The sequence below is a fragment of the Sitodiplosis mosellana genome, unplaced genomic scaffold (genome assembly GCF_009176505.1).
Source record: "Sitodiplosis mosellana isolate CC-2019 unplaced genomic scaffold, AAFC_SMos_1.0 Smas_scaffold_2, whole genome shotgun sequence".
NCBI lineage: Eukaryota > Metazoa > Arthropoda > Insecta > Diptera > Cecidomyiidae > Sitodiplosis > Sitodiplosis mosellana.
Window position 1 is genome coordinate 1,670,196 of NW_022595245.1, and position 20,323 is coordinate 1,690,518.

At 37.5% G+C, this 20,323-nt stretch overlaps 1 protein-coding gene across 1 annotated transcript in view; it reads left to right on the forward strand.

Annotated features, from left to right (window-relative positions):
• The first annotated feature begins 2,833 nt into the window (after positions 1 to 2,833).
• The window catches only part of LOC129565402 (adenylate cyclase type 3), a 34,817-nt gene continuing 17,327 nt past the window's right edge, over positions 2,834 to 20,323 (forward strand). The window contains exon 1 of the mRNA XM_055440274.1: positions 2,834 to 5,375. The gene's annotated coding sequence lies outside the window, so the exon portion shown is untranslated. The remainder of the gene's footprint in view (positions 5,376 to 20,323) is intronic.

Sequence of the window (20,323 nt, forward strand, 5' to 3'; positions counted from 1 at the left end):
AAACGTATGCCTATTGTCAATCAAGAAAAGTAAAAAAAGGAAGAAAAACGGCTACAACGTCAAGCTAATGAATTCATCCATTCCAAGTGGTTGAATAAAATTTCAGCAAAGAAAAAAAAAATATTTTAAATAGGTATGGCAACTGCGTGTATGTCCGTTTTCCTCCAATGCGAAAATGTGACGGCAGAATATGAAATGTGCAAGGACAAGGGCATTTTTGATTGAAATACAGTTTGTATGAATCCCATTTGAAGCGGATGGGTGGGGAATACATTTTGCGGCTCGTGCGGCTGATTCTCTCTCTATCAGTGGAGCGGTGTTTTTGTTCGTATATGTAAATATATATCAATCAGATTCGAGAACTATTTTTGATGTTTCGCATTTTGTATAAAGCATAAATTCAATCTGGCTGACGAGAGGTGGCGAGATACACAAAAACGTGATAATTCATTCTCATTTTTTTCTTGCCTTGTAGTTTTTTTCTCTCGTTTAGTTTACAATGTATTTTTATCCATTCGATTTACATCTACGTAAATGAAATGCATTTTTATGTGTTTTTTTTGCTTCATGCTACAGCGAAGTGTACAACAGAAAAAAAATGGTTAGAATCGAGTGCAGCAGAGTTGTTGTTAGGTGAGCTAAAATGGAATCAGTTTCGACCCGGTGAAACGTGAAGCGCACCAAATATGTATAAATTTGATGACACATTTTCCATATGAAAATTGCCACAAGCGCAACTGCAATCGAAGAAGAAGAAGACGAAACAGGAGAAAAAAAAACCCCAAACAAAGACCACGGCTTCGAAAATATTATTATCTAATGGAACCAACAGCAGCAGTAGCCGAAGAAGAGGAAAATGAGAGAGAAAAAAAACACCAACAAAATAATAAAATAATGATTCAATTTCAATCCAAGGTCTACAGTCTTGAAACCATTTCGCGTATTTGCGAAAAAAATAAACGTGAATTATTTTAAGTTTTGTGTGGCATATTTAGGTGGCTCGTATTTTAGCACAAATTTACACGAATTTCAAATGCATCGATTTATCTCTCTCCCTCGTTCCTTCGCTCCTTTGCTCCTTCGCTCTCTCGCTCCATATGCAGCGCAATGGAATGCCATTTTTATTGCATTCACGTGCTGGAACGAAACATTTTCTCAAACAGACAAGTTAATTTGAGCGACGAAAAAAAAAAGAAGTTGCAAGCATATTGCAATCGCTAGACGGTATTTTGGAGTAGAAAGAGCCGAACGAGAGGCAAAGTATATTTGCAATAAACAAAACGGAAAACGAGTGTTTTGAAAGAGAGAATGAATTATACAAATGAGCCTCGCATTTTATTTGTATGAGCGTCAACGAAAAAGAGCGTCGAGAAATCAGCCCGCAATTAGACTACATGTATGTGCCGATGAAATGAATTGTTGCGTTACTTAAAACACATGTACTTGTATTGAATCCGAACGAATCAAATTCCATTTGAGTAAGCCCAATGCAAATAAGGCGCGATCGTTACTTTTTTTGTTTTCTGATAATCTCATGAAAAAATGATCTCGTGCTTGTGTGGGCCTTTGGGTGTATGATTAGCATTTTTTTCGTTGTTATAACCTTTATTCATGTGTGTGAATGTCGCCACAGGTGAAATCGTTTTGCAAACGTGTCAAAACAAAGGTGGGAAAACAATTTTTTTTTAATGAAAAATCATGTATGAATGATGGCGTTGAGTACAGTTCACAGGTGTTAATTTGCACACACATTTGACCGGTGAGCCGATTGATACACTCAGAATGTAGATAAAAAGAGAGACAGAGAGATAGATAAAAGGTATGAGATAGAAAGGGGAAAAAATATAGCGCCGCAATGAAATTTGAAAGTACCTTTCCGATGTCATCATAATCGCCTAATAGAGGAAACAATCACATGAAATTATTGCGCGTCTGAAGCCATAAAGATTTTGAATGATAAATGAGACGAGCAAAAACTACTTAACATATCATTAATTTCCCTGTAATTTACTCGAAACAGAGACAGTATTCCGGTATCGCATGTACTGATGTCATGTACACGTTTAACACACTGTGTACATCGAAATGGAATACGAGCGATACACGATCGATCTCCCTCTCACTCTCACTCTTTCCATCAACTAAAATGCGCTTCATGTGTTCAACGACGAACTGTACACGACGAACTGTACACGAAAAACTGCTTGAGCTCAAATTCAGTTGCGTTCGGTTAAATTTTTCACTCTCGCTCATTTGTCTCACATTGCAGTTTATACACATTGACGAAATCGTGGTACGTACAATACGCTATCGCGTCGCAACCTTAATACTATTGTGTACTGTTCGTGTTTCAATTCGTCAGAAGCCAAATGCGATTGAGCGCGAACAAATCATTTGAACGTGTGTGAGCTGATTCTGATTGATGTCGATTGGAATGATGCCGTTTCAATCGTTTTGTCATCGTTATTTTCCATGCAATGGAAATGCATGCGCCTATCTCGTGTGGAATTTCAAAACATCTGGTTTTATTGTCCGTCCAACCAGTAGCACACTCGTGAGGCCAGTAGCACATTTGGATGTTGATTGCGCATGCCTCAGCTTGCACATGCTTTGAATGTTTTTTTTTCCCAATCCAGCCAACAATTCCAACCACTGAACTGAAAATCCATCTTCCCCATGCCGTCAAACAAACACAAAGCGTTGCTGCTATGTTCAATACGATTGACGAGTTTCCCAGCTATACACAAAGCTTTCGCTGTCAAAATGACTGAAGGAAGCCGAAGTTTAGTTTGTACGCAACACACAGCACCCCGTGAATTTCCGATGAAACCAAGAGACCGTAACATGGAAAGCAACCCTCCGTTTCGAGCATCAAATGTACGAAATATAAACAGCGCGGTGAGTGAGTGACTGTAGTGAGCCGTGTAGCATTCACTCTTCACAGTACATTCCATGTATTTTTTTTTCTTCTTCCCGTGAGCCGAGACAGCGCTCTGTGCACAACTAAAACGAAAACAGTTGCTGAGTACACTTTCAACGGACCAGACGTCTCTCTCGACATTTTTTTGTGACGTGCACGAGAAAAAAGTTTTTTTCTCTGCTTTGCATTCGTTGTATATGTGTTTATTTACAAAGTTTCTGTGGAAATTCAATCGAAAATAGAAGAAACGATGTCCGTGTGAGTGCTAAAGGCCAATGTGTGATGTGAAGCGGTGATTTTTAGTGTACTGATAAATTATTCGAATGATGTTTTGATGAAAAAAGAGAAAGAGTCGAAAAAAATTGGTTTTTCTTAATGGGCAAACATTTCGAAATAAATGTCAAAATAAATGCGTAAAAACACAAGTGAAATTGCCATTGACTATTGACACAAAGTGACAACCAGCAGCACAAAAAGGAAACGCCGCGAATGACATTCGAAATAAAAAGCTGAACTCCTTTTGTAAGCATTTGCCGTATTTGACTGGAGCGCATTGTGTGTATTCGTAGAGAGTGGACGTGGTGCGTGCGGTGTCGGCGACGGCGGGAAAAATCAATGGTATTTCTGATGAAATTCCATGTAGTCAACCGACCGACTGACTAGCGATCAAAACAAAACCAAACTACACTTAACAAGAACGTTACGCATGTAATTGTGCCCACAAATCAACCAAAAAAAAAATCAATCGTTGAGTGAGTGCTGACAGTTGAATAGCACGCGCGAAAGAAAGAGAGCGAGAGAACCAGAGTGGCATCGGCATTCACAAAAGGAAATCATTATAAACAAGAGGAAGTACTTGGCCTACGTCAATCCATCACAATACACATTTAAATCGGATTCCGAATAATGTTGTAGATTGAGGCCGCGCGCACGCGAGAGAGAAAGATTGGCCGAAAACAGAGAGATCTCTAAGTGTAAACACAATCGGTCCACCGGATGGAACGGCTCGAATGGGAACCGACGAATTCGGAACAGACGAAAAACTTTGAACTATTACACGAATTTATCATCATTCATCTGTAATCTGTGCTGCTTTTTACATCATTACCGTTGTCACCGACCGGCCGACCGACAGCCAAGACCTGAGACTCAAGTGAATGAACAGAGGCGCACATACGACGACGACTTCGATCAAAACACAACACAACATCTCTATGTAGATATATAAACACAAACAAAGCGAAATGCTCATTAAATAAGTAAACTCAAAGTATCATCGCGTGTACGTGTGTTGTTCCGTTCACTCTTTCTCTCTAACTAACTCACTCTCTCCGTCAGTCTTGTGTGTTGTGCAGTAAATATTTATTCCTGTGAGCGCTTTATTATCATTATATTATCCGAGCATCGGCCCAGCAGCAGCAGCAACAGCATCATCATGACAACGAGTGCCCTTGCAAAATGTTCAAGCCTATAGTTCTCTCTATCTCTCACTCACTCTCTCGATTCGATATTTCATTTCTCGTGCTCTTTTGAGCAAAGAATACAGAAAAAAAACAACGTACATTGAAAAGAATCGTCATCATCGTCGCAAAGTCTCTCATCCAATCTCGTAAAGAAAGAGTGTATCGTGTCATCATAATTCATGGTGTTCCTTATTATTGGCACATAAGTGTGTGTGTATGTTTGCATGCCAGAGAATAGAGAAAGAGAAGCCAGCGGCGAGTGATGAGACTACGACGACGACGACGGGACACAAGGCCCATGGATGTTTTACGAAATTCTATGCTGTTTTGAGTGTGCATGATTACCGTGCCATTTAGTTGGATATTAGTGTGTGTTGCTACGACAACGATTTTTCGCTACGATAAAACCGCCGGCCACAACAGGGACTATTCTTATCTCTCGCACAGTGAACAATATAAACATAAATTCCAATTATATTAAGGTAAAATACAGAGCGGTTTGAACGAGAAAAAAAATCCCCTGGGCGAATGATAGCAGGCTTCTAATAGAAGTGAAGTAGTAAAGAGTGGACGATGAAGTGAAGAGTGAGGTACGATAATAAAAGAGTGATAGACGAATCTTTGATCCCAAAGTAAGAAAACGAAAACCAAAAATCATCATTGAATCAAATTAATTTGTTCGATTGAATCGTTAAAATTGATCAATCTATTGCACCCGAACTTGATAAGTGAACGTTGTGCGTTCTATGTGTAATTGAAACGAAAAGAAAAGTGAATTCTATGAGTTGATTTTCTTGTTGTCGCGTGAGAATTCGCTTCGAAATTATTTCCGTGAAAAATTGTGAGTTGAAGTGTTTGCTTTCAAAACGAATTAAGTCATCGTACACAGCAAACAGCAAACAGAAAGCAATTGAGCTTAGGCTGTTTATTACCTGAAGTGTTTCTACGGCTGAAAATTGCCTGGAAATTTTCTTCGTTTCTGCTCTTGAAGGGTAAGCTAGTCTAAATAATTTGCTTCAAGTGTTTTTCATTTCATTTTCTTTTACTTTTGCCATTTCCATTCGTAGCCAAAACATAAACAACTTTTTTTCTGCATCAGATGTTGCCATTTTCTTTACTTCTCACATATTCATGAATGAATGGGAGTGAAGAACATCAAAAAATGGTTCTGATTTTACAGCATCATTTTTTTACCACAATATTTGGCTATTGCCAGTTGCTGAAAAGATTTCAAATTTTGTGAATGGCTTCATTTGATTCTTAAAACGTCAGCTAATGAGGAACGTAGAGAGTGCTATTTTCAATGCGGGGTACGCATATGCTTTTCGCTCCGTTTTCTTTTGTACACATCCTTTTCGGATAATAAAAATGCTATTTTTATATATGCTATTCACTTTCTCTTTCGAAATGCTGACCGTTCCGCATCTCTTGTATCATTTGATGAAATGTATCTGTTTGTGAGGAGGAAAAACAACATATCACAACTACTCGATTAAATTCACAAAAATCTCAGACAGTCTAGATGCGATATGTGTTGGGTGCGAGAATTTGAGTGAGCTATTCCACCAAGCGAGTTCCGATGAACGCTCGCTTCGCTACGCTAATAGAACACTAACAATATCAAAACACACATAACATATTCGACGACTCGAATGAATCCAAACAAATGACTCTTAAAATGAGCATTTGCTTGAGCGCGCCCGCGCGCGTACGCTCTCGAGACGCACGAGAAAGAGTAGCTGCAAAAAACGACGTAAGAAAATTATTCTGCTATTTTTAAAAGAGTTGATAATAATCTTGAGATTGAGTTGATGCTGATGCTGCTACTCTAATGGCTAAATTTAGATGGAAATTCTTATTTTCGTACACTGTCGATACACAGCTAGTTGACATAATCGTTGTGAAAGTGAGAGCAATCCGTTGCAAATGATATGGCATCGCATTTCGCTCGATTTGCAAAACATATTGAATGGACGGAACGGAACGACTTCGTTTTGAGAGTGTGGAAAATCATGGCATGGTTCTGCTGTAGGCAATATTCATATATATATAGCTTAATTTTATTCCATTTCATTTGATTTGGCACAATACGAGACTTCTATTCCGTTTCGATGTGTGCGCTGCGACTACTTCTATATAAATCTGAATAAGAATGAAACAAGACGATGACTAGAAGTCAAAAGAGAAAAAACAACCATCGTCGCAAATGAACATTTATTTAGCCGCGCTATGGAGATGATCGTAAAAATGAACATGCAAATGGTAATGAAATGGTTTAATGTGTTTGCGTTACGCAAATTACTCAACAAAGACCATTAAAAATGCAAATGAATGAATGAGTAGCACAGAGTCAAAACGTTCAGCACCAACAGCAGTAGCGCACATTACACTCATGCACTTAACAAATGTTAGTCTTGAGAATTGTCTTGGAGATCCTGTGCCTGAGTTAAAGTTCTCTCTCACGGTTGCGAGAGAAAAAAACCATTTTCTAACGCACCAGGCGGAACGGGATTGTAATGTGGCAACGACGATAAGTGAGACTTAAGCAAACACAGTCGAAAATATGTCTTTATTTACGTATGCGCTTTGTTCCGTCGAAATGGAATTAATTAAACGGTGGCTTTTCGAAAATACCAAATGAATATTCATCGATGGTGATAATGTGAACGAATTTCAGTAAATATTTCATTTGCATAACGCTTTGTCCATTAAAATAAAACCACCAAAGTCACGCCACCACACCGCATAAACCCATTCAATAACAATGATGCTCGATCCGGGTGCATATTGCTTTTGTTCAGGAAAATGATTGCAACAGTCCAAACCAAATCACCGACACCAATAATTAGCAGCTAACATCCATGGTTATCACGTTTGCAATTTTTTTGGAAATTCGAATTATCATCCTAACCGAGTTAAAATCACCGAATTAAACCGATGGCTTTTTAATATGCAATTACCTAATCACCTGGAATGTAATATGTGCAGTTCTGGTTTTAAAAGTGGATATAATATGCAGCATATCTAATCATTTCGATTATAAATTCCACGTTGTTCATTGGCTATGAATCATAGCACACAGGGAAAGAAGCCAACGAATTCTGCATATAATCAAATAGATGCTGGGAAATACCATGGGAAAAGTTTCCCCCAAAATCAATCTGGATTCAGATTTCAGTGGCCTCGCATTCACCTATATTTGCTCCCCAGGTGCTCATAATTTTTTCACAACGAGCACTTCACAACGAACACCGTTGTACAAAAAGTGAACCAAATGTGGCTTTGTTTAACTGCTGTTTGATGCTTATAAATCGGCTTGCGAGTATTTCAAATCATTTTACCTCATAAAATGAAAATTTCAAGACTTTTACATCTCTATTTATCATCATCTCTCTTCCCTTTCTCTGGCCTCACTCAATTGCCCGCTCTTCCGCCTGAAAATGCTGCGCTTTGAACTTTTTCCAAGAACACGATTGAACATAAATTTCCGCAACATTTCACATACATACACTGTGTGTGTGTGAATTTTGTATATTTTTCCTGGAAAATTCGCATGCATAATTGCTAGAGAGAAAAATCTCCTGCTTCGCTGTTGCTACTACTGATGCTGTTGCAACAGCACCACCATTATTTATGAGCTCTCAAAAAAGCTTTAATTGGAATTTGTTCCATCTGCTAGTTCTCTCTTTATTTTCATTTTTCATAATCATAACATTCATAATTTTCGTTGTGTTTCGTTCTCTCGACGTAAACTTTGGATGAGTGAGCCTGCAATGGAGTGGCATTTAAATAGCTGCCGGTTGAATGTGAGCAAAAAGAGAGAGAAAAGGCAGAGAGAGTGAGTGGAAAAAAAGAGCGAAATGGTGAAAGGTAGACTGAGAGTGAAAGAGAAAAAACGAGTTTGAGGGAGAGAAAAGTCTCGTTCGAAGCATTATTCATCTATCCAGGTTCTGTCACGATAATCATAAAAATGAAAGAATGCGAATTTTCGCCAGAGATATGAAAATAAAAAAGTGAAAATAAAAGCGAAATTCATAATAACACACACACAGCGAGAAGAAGAAAAAAAATTCGAAACGAATGCGACAAGAGAAAAAAAGTCAAAGTGAAACAATAAAAGATGATAAAGTTTTATTAGAATTTCTGGTTGGTGCATATTGTGCGAGTGAGTGAGCGGGCGCACATGCGATAATGAGCGTGTTATGTAACCCATGTGTATGGTAATGTTTTATCGTAAGATGTCATAGAATTATTCAGCTTCTTCTCCTGCTTCTTTTCTTTTCCGTTGTTTCCGTCAAGGAACGAACACGAAAATGAAACAAAAAAATGAAATTTCATTTTCAATAACATTTTAATTCTGTAGCCCAACTGCATGTTTCGGTTCTATTTAACTCAAACAAAATTGCGAGCGAAAAGCGAAAAAAAACACCACGTCAAAGTTTCGATGGAATATGTGTACACACATCCGTGAACCTTGTATTTCGCATATTGTGTCTTGTTTTTTTTTTCTTCTCTTCTCTCTAACTAAAATTCACGATTCGATGCCTTTACCGTATTCGAAATAATTGTATTGTGTCGTTGGTTTATTCGTTGTTACTGTTGTCGTCGCCGTTGTCGTTGGCGTTGTCGACTATATATGAAAACGCAATTTATTATTATATTTGTTTTGTGAATTGATGCTTTTCAACTTGCCTTCGCAATATGTGTGTATATGGTAGAGTATAAGGCATGTATTATGCATATTATAAAGAAATATGTTCTTGGAGTGTTCTATTTCGCTTCTGATTCTCTCTCTCTCTCTTGCTCTTCTCTTCCATGCTACGGTAAGCAAATAAACAAGTGAATACAATGAGCTTGAGCCAAACGTAAGAGAGGAAAAAAATTGGATGAAGAAAAAAATTGTGAATAATGTGTGTGCGACTAAATTACATCGGATGCGAGAGTGTAAACGTGGAATGAACGTGTGTGTGTGTGTATATATATGTATATATATGTAAATGTATCAGATGCGCTGAATTTATAACGTCTCGAGTTGCTGATGCCGACGCTGACGTTGCCACTCTTCGCTTAATGGATTCTCATAATTCAACTAATGTGTGCGTTCTTCACCTAAGGATAAATTGTAAACGACGACAACGACGATGACGACCTTGCACCAATTGAATCTGAAATGGACTGTTGAATTCAAACCAATTATTATTTTCGCTTCGTTTTTTTCTGGTCATTGAATTAAATCGAGTTTGAGGCATCGTTTATCCCACGAAATTCACATCAAGTGCTGAAATTTCGTTTTTCGCTTCAGTTTTTTTCGTCGATGCCATGTTTTTTTATAGAGATTGTTTTTACGTCAGCTTTTTACAGCATTTTCACTTAAATTTTTCTTCTCTCTTTTCCTTTCGTATGCACCAATACTATCACAATAATCTGCACAATAGAGCATTGTTTTTCTTTCCTTTGGTTTTCATTTGGGATTTTCTCGATTTTCCTTTCTTCGCTTCAACTCCAATCGAAAACGAAAAACAAAATATTCCATAGCAAATGATAATTCACTTGAGAATGCGTCTTGACCTGCGTGACAACCATTAAAATGTAAATATAAGGTCTATTCTAATGTATTAGCCATTCGACGAGGCCCATCGAAATTCTCTCAACCCCAAATTGCTATTAATCAAAATTCATAATAACACACAAAATAATATATGCGTTGCTTATCTCTCGGTTATATTGTATACATACATTTGGTATTCAAGACCTGCGGCCCTACGTTACAGATATGTATGTATGGAAAACGGCCCAAGAACTAAATTGCTCCATATTTCATATAAATGAATGTGCGTGCGATAAAAGCGAGTCCTTTTATTTGTTTTTGAACTCCCACCACCCGAATGCATTAGAACTGTGCGTACGTGTGTGTGCGTCAGCGGCCATGCATGCCATTCGGTAAGTTGATGTGTCACGCTCGACTCATCACTTCTGACACATAAGAAAGATGTCTGTACAAAGCGGTGACAGTTCCATCCGAAAATAGAAGAAGAGAAAAAAAACGACGACGAAAACCTTTAACCGAATTTATTTCTTTTAAATCGATGAAGCGAGTGAGCGAGCAACACCAGCTGATATCTAATTCGACCCTTTTTCTTGTACCTTTCAATGGTGTGACTCCATTTTGAGTCGTTTTAAATGAGTTAAGCTCTAAGTTTTTTTCATGTATTCGCTTACAAGCTACAAATCGTCCAATCAGACGAGAACCATTGTGTCTCGTTGTGTGCGTTTGCACAATGTTTTCTAGGTCAAGACAAGCACCGGCAGCAGCTCTGTAAGATCTTCGTATATTTGTATGCGTTTTGCAAACATTTCGCAACAACTATACATAATATATCGAATGAATGAAAAGAAACGGTTGGGTCGTAAAGTGAAACGCATTGGGATTTGCCAACGCGCAAATGGGATATGAGCTAGTTTATTTTTCCTAGTCTTTCAGACGGGTTGAATGATAACAGCGCATCTTTGATGCTTTTATATGACACTAAACATACACTCGGTTTATGAGCGCACACATGGTGCTCGCATCTTTGATGTAGTGTGTGTGTGTGTGTGTATGAGTGCGAAAATTCACACTCACAATGGTTGAAAAAAATTCTCTTCGTGAAGAAGTGTTTCGCATTTTGTAGTTTGAGGCGTCATGAACAACACTTCAAATATTGACTTTGGTACGCGCGTCTAATCCAATGTGGAACCCTCTGCCATCACCGTTGTCGCAGTCGTTTTTCAAACGTCAATATTTCCTTTTCACAACTTTTCTCCCTCGGCCTGGCCCATTTTCAACATCATTTTAGACTTGACTGCCTTCTGTTCATCGAACATTTTCTCCTTCTTTGGTTCGTTACGTCGTTCGAGCCATGACTTCGGTCGTTTTTGCTGAATTGCAATCAAAGTTGTTCGCTGTTCGTCTTTGAACCGTTTTTTCTTCTTCTTATTCTTCTTTATCGAATTACATGGCCATTGCTCGGATGGGAGAACGTACGAACGAAATCAAATGTATGTCTTGATATCTTGTTATTGTTATCACATCGTTTATTACTATCAGCAACAATAACGCCAACAATAGAACACAGAAAACATGATTACTCGTTTGTAATGACATAATGTATGACAATAGAATTTTTGTGGCTACGTACACTGGAAACAAAAACCTCTTCTCGCTGCCGCCTCCGCCGCCTTCGCCGCCTTCGCCGTCGTTTGGCGAGAGATGAGTAATGAAATCAAAGACCATAAGAAAAGAGAGATAAAAAAATCGCAACATCGTAGGATCATTCGTCAGACCATAAAATGCGATATGTGTAATTTAATTCGTAGTCAGCATGTGTAATCTGGGTGTTCGCGTGCAAACGGTGCCATCGCGCGTTAGTAAATTGTATTTTCAATCATTGCCGTTGGACATATTACGGGCAGACATACACACACACCAAATCTAAATCGATTCCTATGATTTCGCGACGATTACAATCATTTCAGTTGATTTATTTATGGCGGCGGCTCTCCCCATCGAATTATTTCATGGGACTTTTCTCCAAAATTCGTAGTAGAATGAATTCGCATCAACGTTGATTGTTATTTATTTTCGATGAATCGCAATTTATCTCAGCTTCAATTATCTGAATGTTTACACGATCTCCCTCTCTCTCTCTCTCTCTCTCATCGCCCTCATCTTGTTCTTACTTCACTCGAAATGAATATTTTGTTGTTTCGTTTGCCTTATCTCCGATTGAATGTACTTGTGCACGATTCCGTAATTACCGGTAATACACACACAGAGAGAGAAAGAGAAACAACATGCACGAAATTCGATATCATGACACAAAAGTCGGCCATTGTGTAAGAGTTGTGAGTTGAGTGAATGCCTGAGTTATTACAACCGCCAACCGCATTTCGGTTCATTTTCATATTACATTTGCAAACAATGAATCGAGAGAAGAAAAAATTTGTTGATGATATAGCAGCTGTTTGTGTGTCGTTGGACGACGTGCTTGCATTTAAATTGAACATTGTGAGCTAACTAAAATGCCTATTTTCATGGTTCGTTGCTATTCATAGTAATACTAATATTGAGCACGTTGATGCCATAATTATCGAAAGCAATCAAAGTTTCCATTTCATGAGAGTCGTGTGTTAATTAAAATGTTTTCTCTCTCTGTTTCGACTCGAAACTATCGCTTAGAATTTATGGAACTGTACACGTGCATTGGCCGAAATGCCAATTTCCATTGTACAATGCACACCCACTTTTAATTCCGAGCATCACTTTGCTCATTCGCAGCTGTATTGTTGATTATGGAAACGTTTTCCAGAGAAGAAAATTGAAAATTCACGTTGTGCGAGGATTTTGGGCTACCAACGAGAGAGTCAGAGCTTTGAAAATGTTTAATTGAAATAACGCTTGAATGTTGATATAAAACAATGGCAAACATTACCACAAACGGGCCCAAAACACGGTGTTGCCACCAACACTCGCCCCGCTCAACCTTCTAGCACACATACACACTCATAACAGAAATGATAACAACAACGGGAAATTCAAGTGCCTTTTTGCCTACACGCGCACAAACACAACGGAATGAAGTATGGTTTTAGTTTTTAGAAAATGTTTACCTTTTGTCAGAAAGTATTTCGCATAAATTTCAATCCAATTTTTGAATACACAGTTGTGCGCCCAGAACAGCACACCACACCGCACACATTTTAAGTAGAGAATTTATATTTATGAATTGTTCCATTGAGCTGCTACTGCTGCTGTTGCGTGAGCACTGCTGCTGAAAAAAAGGCATAAATGAGTCGACAACGGGCAAATTGATTAAATGTTAAATAAAAGTAAGAATGAAAAGAGAAAAAGTAAAACGAAACAAGAGAGAAAAAATCATTAAAACATCACATCAATGCCACGAGAATAAATAATAATTACCACAAACGCAAATACACAGGTTCCTCTCTTCGTTTGTCGATTGATGCTCACGAATGCCATGAGTTATTCTAATGAAATGCCGTTTTATCAGATGCTGATGATGTAATAGACATTACCATAAATAAGCCGCAACAACACGCGTTTTGCGTGTGCGGGATTTGAACGTGTGTCTCTCTCTCTCCCTCTCCATGGCATCAGCATCGGTATTTCAGAAGTATTTCCGATAAATTATTTACTTTTTTCCATTTTGATATTCAATAACTGCGAAAGAGAACGATTTTTTCTGCCTCTATTCATTTGCCATGTCTAATTAATATGGCAGCTGTAGATGCTGTGTAGGTACTTTGCACATCCATAAAAAAAAACAACACATTTCTATGGAAAATTCAAACAACAAAACTACGACGCAATGGCACTTCATGCTATTTTTCTATCGACATTCTTTTTCACTCATTTTTTTTCTATGCTTCTCTCTGTTTCTCTCTAATCATATTTTGCTCTCGTTCTCAATCTCTCGCTCCCGTTCCCTCTGCTCCACTCTCCCATTCCAAGTTTAATGTAACAAACTATATACAATCCATTGTCATTGTTCCCAACTTTTATTTCCATTGATTTCATGGGAACTTTTTTTTTCGGATAGCATTTTACAGCGTATGGGTATTAGAAATGATGACATTTAAGCGGCTTTACTCTCACTAAAATGCTCCAACTCGGTCGCTAAGAGCTCAAAAGCTGGGAATTTCACGTATTTAATAGTTGATGAGGATAACAATTGCTCTTGACGTGCAGTAACAAAAGAAAGAGTGGAGAAAAAAAATCGATGATGATAATGTCCATTTTCCGTTTGTCACTCCGACCAATGTTATATTTTGATGACGTGAAAAGAACGTCGTGGAATTGTGTTGTGCACTTGAAGAAAGAACAACGCCAGCGAAGTAGAAGGTCAATATTGAATAAATTTCTCGTTCCTTTTTTTTGATTGAATAATTCCTTGGCGAACAATCACAATGGAAAACACAGAGCACATTAGTTGCGCTCGAATTGAAAATGATTTGAAATGGAATCAGCGAGAGAGAAAGATGTCGATGATGAGTACATCATGTAATTAGATGTGAGTGGAACGAATCTAGATGCAAAAGCGAAAAAGGAATAAAATAGAGAAAAAAAAAACAAGCGAAGAAGAGTCTCGAGCAGAACAAGCATCGTTATAGCTATTATTGAAAAATACAAAGGTAAACATGGGTAACGGTCGTCAGCTACATCGTTTGCTTAACGTGCTTTGATTACATTTTCTTGTTTTTTTTCTATATCCCCTTTGCTTGTGTTTTCATCTCACAAGGGAATTGAGAGTGAAACGAATGAGCTGTGCAAAATAAATTCACTATGTGTGTGTCTGTGATAATAAAAAGACTGTGGCAGCAGCTTCGAATGTCGTAAATGTCGATTTATAACAATGTCGTTTTTGACAGTTCTCAAGTTAATTTTCAATTTTCCACACTCACTCACACTCACTTTCCGACACTTTTATCTCAACGGTCGTGGTTTGTGTGCGCACGAGCGCACAACCAAGAACAGTTAACCATCTTTTCAAATGTGCTGCAACAATTCATTTATACTTGACTTTGTATTACATATTAAATGGAAGTGTCCGGTTACCTCGAGATCCTGACTACACACACACACATGCTGTGTGTGCAATTTATCCACTGTAAATGCCCAGATTATTTGTTCCATGTGAGTTTCGCCATGAAGAGATTATAGCTGCACTGAACAATGAAGATAAAGCGCCGATGCATGTAGCGCCAATAAAAATTAGCCTTTTTATATAGTGAATAGTTCCGCGTAAATCGTCAGACAAACCGGAACGTAAATGATAACAACACGAATAAAGGAATGAACAATAACAGCAACAGAAAAGTCTGAATCAGAAGCAGGAACAACAGAAATCGTACATTCAACACATATTGTGCATGTCATGGAGAATAATCGAAGCGCGAATTGCTTTAATTTCGTGCTGAAAATTATAACATTCGTTCCGTTTGTGTGCGATAATTTGCGAGGCAAAAATGAAAAGAGAAACGTGAATGGGAGAGAGAGGAAGAGCAAGAAAATGGTACAGATTTACTATCGCCATTGCTTGCCAATTTTAATCGGGCGACGAGATTGCGAACAAACAAAATATGCACAAATGCTCAACTCATTTTACGGTCGATAGCGAATTTTGCACGGAATATATGGAAAATGCTTCTGCAATTTTGCTACTATTTTGTGCCACATTTCATTCATTTGCAAGTTGGGCGAGGAAATGTATTTGCACAACAGCATTGTGCTATACATCTGACACATTTGATGACCCATTTTTCAATCTACATATCTGATATCTGGGTGCAGAGTGTTAATACGTAGCTCGGTGGTCGAGAGCAAATTCAATAGTTTTTCACATAATCACAGCCACAACCGTACGGTTTTTGTGGCATCGATTCCAATTATTTTCGATTTCGATCCATCGTATTCACATGTCAAAATGATTTAAAGAGACTCGGGGAAAAAAGTGCTTAACCAAGCCCCAAGTTTATACGGATAACCGAGATGGGTTTTTATTGAAATCAAATCACATGAACGTGAGAGCTTGGTTTATCTCGGTGTATGTATATTGGTGGGTGCCAATGGGGATCCACCATTTTGACACTACACATTCGAGAAACATTGAATGTGAATGAAATATTTTTGCGTGCATTTTGAATTTGAACAAATGGATATATTTGGGTTTTATCTCTCATACTCTTCAGCAAAGTAAATCTGTCACAGATACAAGTGACATCCGAGAGGATACTGTTCATTTTCCACATGAAAATGGCACATATCAGCATCAAAATTGTGAAACACTCTGTGACAATACTGAACCACCTACAAATCGAAAAATGTGAAACGGGCGTGCGTCTCATATCGTGCTTAGCATAAATGGAGATAACCGATAAAGCTTTGGATAGCACATCCACCCGCTCACACTCTTCCTCGCTCTTTCTCTTTCTTTCGCTCTACATTTCTCTCTCACTCGTTCTCCATCACTCATTCACTCTGAGTGAATCACTCATTCACTCGCATCCATTCCGAATGCATGAATGTAGACATTGAACAAACAATTCACTGCTCGCTTAAGATATAAGATACCGCTTGCCTTTGATAATGTTATTAAATGTGATGCTGATGTTTACCGTTTTCTCCAACTGTCGAAACATTACATGTCGATTCAGCGTTGTCGACATCCGAATACACATAATTCTTCTATATATTTTTGCACATAATTTCCACCATTTTTTGTTTGTTCGATTTTCAACTCTGATTGATTGCCAAGGTTCATCTACTCGATTATCGCAGCATCTGTACGCATTCACAGTGAACACAACTGTTGACAACAGTTATAGTTACTTTCATTTCATAGCGACAATTTATTTGTCTACTTCATCATCATCAATACTATTGAGTGAGTCAATCAATGGTATTGATTATGAAAAAAAGCGCATAGGCTCACTTTTATACCAATGAATACCATCCAATTGATCATTTTGTATAATACGATACGTTGTAATCGCTCATTGAAAATGAAAATGTGACATTGAATAAATACAAAGATACGTGTTCCATTTCATAAAGATGAACGAACAAAAGATTAATACTGCTCATACAATTTTTCAAAACTCTGCGAATTTTATGTGATGTGGAAAGAAAATTCACACGTTCCAACCGCAAAAGTGAAGCAAAAATCGTCAAGCAAAAAACTCAAAATGAAACAAAATCATAAATGAGTAAAAGCCATAAGCATCGGAGTTTAAAGCCGGAATTCTCGAAAGAAACAAAAAGTTCATTTAGTTCTACTCCGGTGAGGTGTGAATGGACGCGCTGTATAAAGTTTAGTGTTATTTTCAGTTGAAATTCGATCCTTGTCAATGTGTTAATCAAAACATAAGCTTTTAAAATACGATACCTAATGTTTATTTTATCAGCACACCCAACCGTTTACATGGAAATAATGCTGCGCACACAAATGGGGTTCATTCAAACACTTTTAAAATGAGTTAATGATGGCCGGGCGTTTCTATTCATACGAATTACATTTATTCAAGAAATAAAGAAGTATGAAAACGAAAAGACTCCATTTATTTTGATACAAAGATCTTTGTGATAAATTCTCTTAGTGCCTCCCACTCGAGCCAGGCCAGCTCGCTTCAATTTAGAAAGTCGGCAATAAAAATAACGTAATAAAAAACCACTGTAGGCTACACTGAAAAAGACTCACCTTTTTAGCACTACATGAAATGTAGAGCTACTAATCTGCTTTTTTTTCTCGGTCAACTCAAACAAATGTTGGTGAATTTGAATTATATGCTCATATTCTTTATTTGATTTAAAACCGGTGCACTAATGAAGATTTAATATATAACACTTCATATATACATAAAAGATTGACATACAATTTTTTTTATTTTTCCAAACTATATTTTATCATACATTAGTATCATACATTTTATTTGTTTCTTATATATTACTTCAAAGTTACTTTGATGAAATACATTTCATTAGTGCGCCAAAAAATAGTTTGTTGTGAAACTCAAGAACGCAGAGCGGAGCGAAGCGAAGCTCTGCGGTCTTGTTTTCTGCTCGTTCGTCGTTTTGTTTCGTTTTGTAATCATTTCCCAACCCTCTAACATATATTTTGCCAGTTTTGAATGCACCAAATTGAAATTGGATTATGGCATGGAACGCGCGGGTGCGCGCACAAGTTGCAATTTTCATTCGTTGCACGAACCAAGGCAAAAGTAGAAAAAAAAACAACCGACCAATTCGAGAACAAAATCGTAAAAGGATTGTTGTGAGAATAAATTCACAACTTTAAAAGAATTTTCAGTGCGACAGGGCGCTTTTTTTCTGTCAATTTTTATTGCATTATCACTCACGAGCACATCGCGAAACACGCAACGCAAACAAATGCGCCAATATTATATTATGTTTTGTGTGTGTGTGAGAGGAAAATACGTGTGTGTTTTTCATATAAAAATAATGTTTTTCTTTCACATTCATGTCGGTTTAAATTTGTTTGCTATTTTTGTTGTGTCAAAGTTTTTGCCATTATCGTCGTCATCGTCGTCTTCGGCGCCACCGACATTTATGAAGAGAATGAAATACTTCAGTGCAAGGGGAAAAATTATTAGAAAAATAAACACAAAGAGAAGGAACAAATTTTCAAGAAGAAATAGAAGAAAAAGAATTTTGCAGAAACAGCTCAAAAGTGAATGAATTTTAAAGGAAAAAAACGGAAAAGAGGAAACGAAAAAGTATGAAAAGAAATTAGTCATCACGAAATGGGTAGATGAAGCCCGTTGATAAGGAACCCATTATATGAAAAGGCATCGATACAACTCCTAATGGATGGTAATTGCATGCAATCTACTTTCCATTAGCTTTTTATTTTTGGCATTAACGTTTCGTTTCGATGGTGGTTTTTTCTACTCGTTCGTTCTCGAAAAACTTTCGTTGTGTAAATCATCGTTTCGATTCCATTGAGTGAATGAAGTTCAAACTTATCTAATGGAATTTCGTTCAATACCAGTTCTAGTTTTAATGTTATTGGTGCCCTAATTTGTGATTCCTCCAATTATTTCCACAAAGTGTTTGATGTATCTTAAAACTTTGTCACTCCATAATTCATCATTTTGTCAGAGCGAGAGTTTGGTTTACTTAATGTGAATTTAGGTTACTTAAAGTACCATGGTTGAATCAACCATTGGTTGATGCACGCATTCACATGTGCAAGCGCAAGAAAATGTGTGGTGTAGCTCATTTGTGATTGCGTTGGGCGGTTGTTGTCAAGATGAAAAATATGCATCGGAAAAAAAAATCCAAGCGCACATCATCCATTTAATACCCCCGTTAATGTGAATTTATTCAAATTGCATTGCAAAAACACGGTTCACTTCAAACAGGATACTCGCCCGTGGGCTGTTTGAACATTGTTTCATGCTCAGTTTGCAACGTAAACGACACACATCGACAAGTAGATTCCTAAAAATAACCTATAAATTCGCTTACTTTAATGGATTTTTTTTTGGATATATACATTTCTTGGTATAATTGAATTTCTGATTCGTCTCAAACATTAAAATTGTGATTTGCACAAATAAGCGAGAGCGAGCGCTGAGCTTGAGTGATGAATGCGCCCAACCTATATAGCTGGGTTCGCATACCAGCGAGCATGGAGGAAATCAGTGCTTAAAATTGTGGCAAACGAATTTCAATTACGTTGAGTGCTTTGGCAAAATGTGCAAAATTGATCCGGGGCACAAAACTCAATTTAATCACTGAATGTGTTTGTAATTGACAAATAATTGCAATTTAAGCGCACACAGTCTGAGAAACATTCTGTATCCCGCGAGATGAAGCAATGCGTGTGTTGCCTGTCTTAATTGCTATTCAAATTATTATCGTCTGATTGTGTAACTCTTGAATTTAATTCCATAATGATAATCATCGTCTATATTATTCATTATTTTACAGCCTACGGACTCGATTCAATTGATTCCGACAAGAAAGTGTTTCCAAATGTCAAATGCATGATGAAATAAATCCTTTTCAGCTGGAAAATACAGTGTTTATTATACACCCTCACCAATGTAAATACAAAAAGCAATTTTGATAGAAAGTTTGCATGAATTAGTGCCCATAGAGCATAATAGTTTGAGGCAATAACTTTCATACAAAGCTCAATCAAAGTTGCATTGATTCAATTTTCCAAGTTTTCATCTTTGGGTGGCGGCAGAGCTTCGGCTGAAATAGATTTCATTCTGATAATGAAGTTAGTTTGACGCAGAGATTTTCGATGTGATCATCGCATCGCATATTTCATGATGTGCTCACAAAATTCTGACATTTATGAATAAAATGGAATGAGATATCCAGAATTCAACTGATGCGATTTTATGAAGA